Source organism: Rhinolophus sinicus, linkage group LG02, assembly GCF_036562045.2.
Source record: "Rhinolophus sinicus isolate RSC01 linkage group LG02, ASM3656204v1, whole genome shotgun sequence".
Classification (NCBI taxonomy): domain Eukaryota; kingdom Metazoa; phylum Chordata; class Mammalia; order Chiroptera; family Rhinolophidae; genus Rhinolophus; species Rhinolophus sinicus.
The window spans coordinates 73,471,102-73,481,367 of record NC_133752.1 but is presented as its reverse complement, the minus strand read 5'-3'; the positions used below and the strand labels follow the sequence as shown (position 1 = coordinate 73,481,367).

The window sequence follows — 10,266 nt, the reverse complement described above, 5'->3', positions numbered from 1 at the left end:
TAGAAAAAGAAAGTCACACGCCATCAGATTGGGATTTGTGTTCACTGCACTGAGAAGTGCCCAGCCTTCACGCTCCCAGGAATTACTAAGCCATTATTTTACTCTGGACACAGAACTGTTGCTTTGCACACCCCGCACTGTAATTAGCTCTTGCAAACAGAGGATGAAGAATCGAACACGAGAGGGCCTTGGCTGTGGGCCACGCACTCGGAATTATTTATTTTATTTTGGTGAAGGAAACAGAAGAGATCCACGTCTAATAGCCTGTTCCTTCAGGGGCCCCTAATTTACGTGCCATGGGATAATAATTATGCACCCCTCAGTTTGAGAGCAATAGGAGGGGCCTGCCAAGAGACCAGATTGCACATGCTGGTTTGAACCAGTGGTGTGCTGGTAAATGTATAACAACCAGCTTCAGGAGGAGGTTGAAGGCTGATTTGTAACGTTTGCCAGTTTCTCTGTGTAAATATTCCTACCTTGGCTGATTTCAAGCTACTAATCTGACGTCTCTGAATGAGGCGTTGGGGAAATGCATGGTAGCACACCATTTCCACCATTCAAACAAAATTGATGTAAATAACCTTAAAAAATAGATAATAGTAAAATGAAAAGAAATAATTAGGAAATGTTTTGAGTATTCACTATTTCCTTTTAAATGCAATTTATGTAAGTTTGTATCCCTTACTTTTAAGTGTGGTGTGGGGCAAGGAAGAGCTCAGATAGATCTGTCACTTCAAAATAGAGCTCACCCATTCTCATCCAGGGATTCTATGTTCTCGTTCTGCGAGAATAGTCACTCTAGCATGCCTTGCCTCACTTTACTCGTTGACAAAACAGAGAAGACCTCCCCCATTCCTGGCTGTAGAGTCTGTGGGTTATCTAATCCAAGCCTGATTTTACAAAAGTGGAAAGTAATTCTCAGAAGAGTCCCAGAACAGTAACAATAACAGCTGTGACATTGATTAAACTCCTGCTATACCCTGGCTGCCGTGCTAGGTGCATTCCACAGAGTATCTCATTTGAACCCCACAAAAATGCCCTTTTGGCGTCTTAGGCATTATGGTTCACAGAAGAGCAGCTCCTCCTCTTAACATTGTGCTTTCATCACCCAAACTGCCTTCCATGTATTATTTGAGAGTAAAGCCTATGGCTTTATCGTTTTTGTATACCCTGCCATACCTTGCACAGAGCCTTATGTACAACAGGTGCACAATAAATGTTTACTGAGTTATCTTGAGATATTTAGGCTCCAGACCTTAATATGCTGCTTGAAGCCTTAGAAAATACTGCCCCAGTATTCTTTGTCATGGCCAAAGAGGCTCTTAGATTTTTTTTTTTTTTTTTTATACACCTGATATATAATTTACCATTTTAACCATTTGCTTTTTGTTTTTGGTTTTTTTGAAGATTTTTATTGGGAAAGGGGAACAGGACTTTATTGGGGAACAGTGTGTATTTCCAGGACTCTTTTCCAAGTCAAGTTGTTGTCCTTTCAATCTTTGTTGTGGAGGGCACAGCTCAGCTCCAGGTCCAGTTGCCATTGCTAGTTGCAGGGGGCACAAACCACCATCCCTTGCGGGACTCAAGGAGTTGAACCGGCAACCTTGTGGTTGAGAGTCCACTGGCCCATGTGGGAATCGAACAGGCAGCCTTTGGAGTTAGGAGCACAGAGCTCCAACCGCCTGAGCCACCGGGCCAGCCCCCATTTTAACCATTTTTAAAAGTACAATTCAGCAGCATTAGGTACATCCACAATGTTGTACAACTGTCACCACCTACCCTTTCAGAACTATTTTTAAAAGATACCCACAATAGTTATGTTTTTATTTGTTTATTGAATAAGTAACACATGCATGTGGCAAAAATGTAAATAATCTGTGAAGGTTTGTGGAAAAAAGAAAGTCTTCCCATTCTATACCCTGCAGCCCCCCCATTTCTTCTCTCCAGAGGCAACCAGTAATCACGTCTATACATCTTCGTATGAGATAAGAACATGAACGCTGGGGCTAACTGGCCTGGGTTTAAATTGTGGCTCTACCACTGACTAGCTGTGTGACCTCCGAGAAATCACAACCCTTCTGTGTCTTTGTAAGATAAGGATAATAATAGTACCTACTTCAGAGAGTTGTAAGAATTCATGAGTTCGTATGTATAAAATGCTTAGAATTGTGCACATAGAAAGTACTATCTACTTCCTATGAGTAATGCTCTGGGAATATGATCCTCCCAAAGATCTTAGTGCATATGAGTGAGATGCAGGTGTATATGCATCAAAATAAAAGTCAGTGTGACATTACTGAAGGGCGAAGGATGAGATGAGGCAGCATCAGATGCTCAGAGAAAGGAGGAGATTCCTGTCTTGCCTGTGCAGCGATGAGCTTCAGACTTTACCTTTCTGGGCCTCTGTTTTCTCCCCTGTGAAATGATAACATTTGACCAGATGAGTTCTAAGGTCTCTTTCACATTTAACATTCTGTACCTGTGGCTAACATGTAAAAAGTGCCAGGACTTTTTAAGAGAACTGAAGACATTAAAGTCATTAGTAGGTAGAGAAGAGGCTTCCTCAGATGCAGTCAGTGGGACCGAGACTCCCAGGTCAACGGTGCCACCTGCTTGCCTCGTCTGGTTTCCCACATCCTCTTTTAAAGGAGCTATGCCCGTCCCTCTGCACTAAGATTCCATTTCAAGTTCATGTGATCTAGTTCTAAAAGGCCAGAGGGAGTCTTTGTTGGCTTTGATGACTCAGAGGACACTCTGCCACCTGTTTTATTCTGACTACAATCCAGAATCACTGCACTGGTAGATTATTGAGTCTTTTGCTTGATTTTTGAAATGGTAAAATTTGCCAGCTGATAACCTCTGGTTGTTTTCTGGTATGCGTGGCCAGATGGCACTTTCGGTGATAAAACTGTACAGAACAAAGTAGTTTCACTATTTCTGTATCTTCTCTGCACTGTTTCTCAGATATCAACATTTCTGCATATACGAACTCTTTTTCTGAGCCTAGAAACTGAGATATTCAATGGTGATACCTGATGAGGGAAGCTCCCAGGGTCTGAGTAGCCGGGAGTCGTCATGTAGGCTCTATGTGATTCGACACCGAAATAAGATTATACGTATTTCTATTTGGTGATGAACATTTAAAACTTCACCATGATTGTTGTCACTAAGGCACTGGTATCATTATTGTCGTATTGATAATGAATACTGTATGGAAAGCTTAGTATCTTTTAAAATATTACCGTACATGATCTATATTGTTATCCTTTGGGGAAGTATAGGAGGGCAGATAAGAGAATAAGCTTCAGAGCTTTACCAAATTGGCTTTGAATCCCAGCTCTGCTCTTCGATTTGGTTAGTCTCAATGTCCATATCTATAAAATGAGGATAGTAATACTTAGTTCATACAGTCTGGGTGGATTCAGAGACATAATACAAAGAGCGCAGCTCAGTCTCCGACACATAATTCACCCAATAAGTGGTAGCTACTACCGCTGTTGTTATAATCTTCTTTGCTCCACAAGGAAATTCAGACCCAAAGAGATGAAGAAATTTATTCGGAGTTGTTTATGCCAGAAGTGATAAAGCTATGATTCAATATGGGTCTTCTGGGTTCAAAGCCATCTGTGTTCTTTACAGTATGACGTTGCCACCCAAAAGAACTCTTTTAGTACACTAAAAGTACCAAGTTTTGTTATTTAACTTGTTAAAGGGTATTTGTTATGTTTTCAATTTTTATTTGCTATTTCTTTTTTCTGCTTACCTCTTGAAGTTTCCCCCCCTCACCCTCTTTCTCTTTCATTTAGTCAAACCCAAATTAGGGAATTTGAAATGAAGAGCAATAAAAATAGTCCTTGGATTTGTTTCTGACTCATCTTATACCCCAACAGCTTCACGTGACTTTCAAGCACCTACCTCTCTGAGAGCCTCCAATCAACCCCTTAGATCTTTGGAGCTGGAAGTTCTCTTCTGTGACATCCAGCAGAGCTTCTTCAGGAAAGTACAAAGTTAACGTTACTGCCGAAAGTTCAAACTAGCGAAGGAGCCAGAACTAGAACCCACATGTCCAGGATTCCAGTCCAGGTTTCTTTCTTCTCTTTGTTCTTCAACAAGAGTTATCTCTCCTCTACCCTTTTACTAAAACTAATGTGCGTTATCTTCATAATCCTATGTGATGGATTCAAGGATCATTTTAAATATCAGCAGGTTACACAATTGTGACACTTGAGACATCACAGTCATAAGACCAGCGAGGCTTCTTTGGAAATCACATAGTCAAGATGGGAGTCTCCTCCCAATGTTTTTGTTCTGGTCTTAGGGCGGTAACAAGAGGCTTTCTCGTGACATAACTAAGCCTTCCTGCTTTGGGCTGGTTTGAAAGTTAGGCAGTACTTGCCAATCTCATGGTATTTCAGTGTCTTCCTCTGGTCATAACCAAGGTTAGGAAGTGTGAATATTTAAATCCTATGCTTGCAGCCTCCATCCCTACCTCTCTTCCCACTTTCTTTCTTTCTTTCTTCCTTTCTCTTTAAGCCAAGCACACAGCTAACCCCAAATTTGGAGGTTTTCCAAAAATTAGGCCTCTTTAAACTTGATCCTCTAAAAGATCCTTTCCCCCTTTTTTCTCCCACTGTTGTAGTGCCCACCTCGCAGTGCACCGAAAGGCAGTGAATTTGCAAATGCACAGAGGAGGAATAAACGACATGTGCACAGAGTTTTGAGTTATGATATGATTCCTGACTATTTTGAGCCCATGACCTAAATCAAACAGTGATGGGCATCTTGTGTTTCGAACTGGATGTGAATTATTTTCAAACTCTTGTTGTCATTTAGACCTAGATTTCATTTCTGACTAGCTGGGATATTTTGAATTAGTTATTTAACTTCTCTGAGCTTCTGTTTTTCCATCTGTAGAATGGCTATAATAATTGCTCAAAGCTATTGAGCTCAAATTAATAATAATAATAATAATAACAATAATAAATAATATAATTGCTCAAATCTCTCTGCTATGAGAGATAAGTAAGGGCCACCTGCCTGGCACATGGCAGCCCCTTCCTTCCTTCCTTGCCCACTTAGTACTTTTACTGCCCCTCTTCAAATCGTCCTTGGTTCTTTCCTGATTTCCACTCACATGGTGGATGGAACACAGGGTCATTTTCCTTTGCCAACTCCCATTTCTTACTCTGCAGGCTGTTTAGTTCATCTCCATTTCTGCTCAGCAGGGAAGACCAAGTTTCCTTCTCGTGGCTCTGGAATTTGTGTTTCTGTTTGTTTGTTTGAAGTCTGATGTGGCAGGGGATCAGCCGGCACCTTCCATCCCTGTTAGTCCTGATTCTTCAGAGGGTCAGGTCTTCCTTGGCAGTGAGATTTTAAAATAACACGGCAAGCAAAGCACAGAAAGTCAGTTGAAACCAGCCTCCTCAAAAGACCAGCTGCCTGCTTAACCAACAGTTTTGGATTCCTCTTCTGGATTACATCTCCTTGTGTGCTTTTTATTCAGTCCTCAGCTTACTGCAGAGCTGGTTTTCACTCTGTGATAAAAACTACCACGATGGCAGCTTTCTTAGAGACTGACAACATCTTTGAGTAGCTCCAGGCTACTCAAGTAGCAATTTTCATGTAGCCACTGCACCAGTCGTTAGGCCTTGGTCACTGTTTTTTCACACCCTTGGAATGTACTCCATTGGTTCCCAACGGCCTGGGCAAGTCTGCTTAGAGCCCTGCCCTGCATTGAAAGGGAGCCCCTTCTTTGCAGTCAGATTGCAAGCAGTTAGTCCTGGTGGAGGGGAAAGGAGAGGTTTCCTAGCTCTTCTCAAGGCACAATAATTCCCCTTGGCCCAGAAGTACTGGGTCAGGACCATGGCTTCCAACTTCTTGCTGTGTACACAAGGTTATAGCCAAGAAACCACAGCAGAAGGGTCATATATTCATTCATCAAATATTTAATAGGCATCTAGTCTGTACAAGGCACACTACTAGGGCCTTGGTTAACAAAGATGAGTCAGTCATAGTTCCTGATGGGCAAAGTCAAACATATCTACACCTAATTTCAGTGCCGTGTGATGCACATAAGACAGGGCTGTGTAAAGAGTCAAGGATCTTGGGGGAAGGAGCCACTCACACTGTGAATGGTGGAGTTTGGTGGACAGTAAGTGGCAGCCCAGAGGAGGTGATTGACCAGCAGAGCCTTCAAGAGTAAGCAGCTCAGCCAACTGGAGACAAATGGCATGAGGGCCAGAGTTGGGGAGACAGAAGAGGCTGTTTGGTTTGGATCCCTCAGAAGTAGATCCAGAGACAAGGACCTGAATGTAGTAGTTATTCTGGGAGACGATCCCAGGAAGCAGCAGTAGGGGAGCGGGGGATGCAACAGGGAATGGAAGAAGGACGTGTTCTCAGACAGTTGACACTGTGGCAATTAGAGCTCCATCTCAGACCGGAGGCACCGAGAGGTGAAAAGAGCACCATGAATGATGGACCGTTCAGGGATGTGGCAAGAGATAAAATGGAAAAGGAAAGTGGAGTGAAATTGTGTGCCTTACTACCGGGTTGGGTCTTTAGTCAACAGCGGATGGGAGCCACCAAGCGACTGCAGAGTGTTCTGGTCAAATGAGCCAGGTACCCCTTAAGCAGGACATTGTGAGATGGGAAGGCAGAACGACACAAAGACACTGGCCCTGCCAGTGCACGGCAACAGCTGGATCGTCAGTCCTTCCGGGGACAGGACTCTGTTGTTCCCTCGTCTGTACTCCCAGGCAGAGCAGCGCCCTCGTGCTGTTCTAATAATTAGTCCTGCATGTCTGTGCAGACCCACCCAGGCCATCACTTTAGAGATTATGAATTCGTGCACCATCCTGAGTCCAGGACCTAAGCTCAGGGTCTAGCCCATGGCAGGGACTCACAAAGTATTTGATTGATGAATGACTAGGTTGGTTTATAATCATAGCTCTACCCAGAGCTACTTACTATGCCTATGGCAGGATCATCCTTGATTCCAAAGGGCACTGCATTATTTCATGCATTTTGGAAGTGTACTGGAAAGGTGGTGCTGAAGGGATGCTGCAAAGTATTTTGGAACTCCTTCCCTGCAAGCTCAGAGCTGGTCACAGAAGATGTTTCTTCCCCTCAAGACCTCAGTGGAACTTTGCCTATTGTCACTTCCATGGAAGGTATTTTGCCACAGTCCCAAAGTCATCATAGTAAGCTGGACTTTCCCTCTGGCCTTAGCCAACTAAGTGGCCTAGCCCCCTCTTTCTGCTTCGATGAGACAGCAGTTGCTTCTGGTTGCCAACCAGAAAAAGAGGCTATCATTGTCATTCAACAAGAGGATAGTTTTCTGACGTGGCTAGCTATGTGACCTTTCTAGAAAATCCCCACGGAAAGGGGAAATATCCTGATGATAAACAAGAGGAAAATAGAAACAATTCAGTAGCCAAAATCATTTCTGGAATGGGGCTTCACACCCGGTGATCCTGACCCAGATCTCAAGTTAGAGGAGAGTTAATAGGATCCCAACATCACAGAGCCCATAAAGAACCTCTAGAGTCATTCACTCCATCCCCCGGCTGTGGGCACGACCAAGCTGTCCACATTAAACAGCTCCAAACTTTTTAGGAAAGGAAATTCTTTATCCTTTTCCATTCAGAATCAAAAAATTTTATAGGTAAGGCTTTCAAAGAAATAATAGAACTTATGACCTGGAAACTCATCTCACAGCTGAGGACACTGAAGTAGAGCCAATACTATAAAACACTGTCCCCTGACCCAGTTAGTAACCTTCATCAGTTACTCATCACGCATTCTCTGAGTGCCCACCATGTGGACGTACCTCTGCTCGGAGGTGAAAAAACACAGCTCCACAGGACAATGTCTACACCAAGAGGGGGCTCCTAATCCAGCTGAGCGAAAGTGTTTACATTGAATTAACTATAACTGAATGTCACTAACGCTACAATAAAAGCATGGTCCAATGCATTTTGAAGTCTTACTAAGGGTCTTTTTTTTAATATAAAAATGGCTGCTAATATTTATAGCAGGTTGTGAAAGCTTATACTCTGTCTCCTGCTTCCAATCCTCATGGCCATTAAGAAATGTATTCACATAGGCACACATTTAATGACAATTGTGTAAATCCCTGAATTTTATTATAAAAACAGAAAACATACTCGTATGAGCCCATCTCAAGTTTGCAGTGTCAGGCTGTTATTTGTCCAAAGAATTCAGAGGAGCTGAACTGAGATCCGTTGACCTTTCTACTGCCTGCGACCTTGGAAACATGGTCATCATGCTGATGATAAATGGAATCAGCTGTTAAAAAACAAACAAAAAAACAATAATTTTAAAAAAAGGAAGAAAAAAGAAAAAGAAGACCATACTACTTTAACACGTTTGTTGTCATAACCAGAATGAAACACAGTATTTTTGAGTGGAGGCGTCCTATGGGTCACTGGAGCACTGACTGGTCGTCACTGCCAGAGCAATCGGCTAAGGTTAGAATGTGGTTTTATTTGAGCGATACTGTGTTAATCAGGCTCTGAAAGAAAGATGCTGGTAGACTAGACTGGTACTGACCATTCTAAAAAGAAAAAAAGTGCACTTGCCTTCCTAAAGTTAAGGAAGGAGACACTACCCAGCTTTCTGAATTGTAAGATACGAGGGGAAAACTCTTCCTAGGGACAGACAGGTAAAGATGTAAGACTCACTAATTCCACCATTGTTTTCATGACCTGTCCTGCAGGAGTTAAACTTGCAGGTGTGGGTCAGTGATGTATTGCAGTAAAAATGCCACTTACATTCTGGAACCAAATCTCCTTCTGCTCCCCTATTAGTCAGTAATGACCCAATTTCAACTGCCTGGGTGCTGTAGAGAACCTGTTCCAACCAACACATGAGATGCCCCGCTCTCCTACCAGCAAATCTCTAACCCTTTCTACAAATCCCTGTTTTGACTGATGGCCAAATGAAGCTAGAAACCTCTCTTTACTTGATTCCTCTCTTTTTTTTCTCACTGCCACCTCCTCCCTTTTTACTACATTCAATTGGCATCAGATTCTCTCAGTTCTATTTATTCGACATATCAAGCAGAGTTCAAATGCAGTATATAGAAATCACTCTAGCTGTTTTACACGGCAAGTGTTTGAATATATACAATCAGATACTTATTAATTAATTGTTGGAAGAGTCGGCCCTTGGCTGGACCGCGAGGAATGACTTCTATAGTAAACAGTGCAGAACTGGCCTGCTAGCCACCATCAGGAAGATGGAGAAGCAGGAAAGCACGCCTGGTACTACTGAGTTCGAGGATACACACTTTTTTTGCAGTCTGGGATCAGAAAGCCACCACAACCACATTTGCAACAGAGCCAAGCTCTGGCTGCTAGGTCCACACCAGCAAAATTATCGGTGCCCTGGACTCTGTCTGTGCTTTACCCACAGAGCTTAGAGCAGCATGCTGGGGTGCCACTGGGACATTCCAGTTGTTGCTGGCTGTGCTCACTGGAAGAAGCAGCAGAAAAAGCCAGAAACCTGGCCTCTTCCTCACGTTTGCCTTCTAAATCTTGCATAAATGGATCTGTTTGTCAGAAGTCACACTACACATACATGTGGAACTCGAAATGCCTAGGAGTCTAGGAAATGTCGTCTTTAACTTTCCAGCCTGTCAGTACACGAAGACACATGGGAAGGAGAGGAATGCAATCATCCACAGTAGCTACCACATTCAACATCTCTTGAACAGCCACTGCCCTATGGACCTTGTCATACCTTACCTGAACCACTGCAGTTTCCTCGTAACTAGTCTCTGCTCCCCAGTTCTCTCATCAGTCTCTCGTTCTGAGCTTGAGTTTTCTTTCTAAAACACCCCGTGGCAATGTCACTTTCTGCCCCAAATCGGATCACTCGTGAGAAGAGGGACCATTCTCCTTTCACGTCTTTTAACCATCTGGCCGAAACCCCACTTGACCAGCTGCAAATCCTGCCACTTCACCACACCCCTAGGCTTCAGTCACGCCAGATGCTAAATGCTTCCCCCATCCCCTCCCCCACATCCTGCCGCCATTGTTCATGAAGTTCCCCTGACTAAAATGCTCTACTCCCCTTCATTTTCTCATTTTTAATTCCCTTCAAATGTTTGAATCTCTAGGAAGTTTCCTTCACTTTCGCCCTCTTCCACAGAAGCAGAATTAATGGGTTCTTTTTGGCATTTTGCACCCATCTCTATTGCATGCCTCACTTTGTATTACGTATAGTTATATATGTGTCTGTCTT

At 43.2% G+C, this 10,266-nt stretch overlaps 1 long non-coding RNA gene across 1 annotated transcript; it reads right to left on the bottom strand.

Moving 5' to 3' along the window:
* Window positions 1-1,437: 1,437 nt before the first annotated feature.
* LOC141569976 (uncharacterized) lies at window positions 1,438-9,962 on the bottom strand. The gene is made up of 5 exons (XR_012493731.1): window positions 9,768-9,962; window positions 5,186-8,307; window positions 3,916-3,990; window positions 3,317-3,374; window positions 1,438-2,415 (listed from the first exon to the last, which is right to left on the bottom strand). It is a non-coding gene; the product is annotated as an uncharacterized LOC141569976 (long non-coding RNA).
* Window positions 9,963-10,266: the final 304 nt, after the last annotated feature.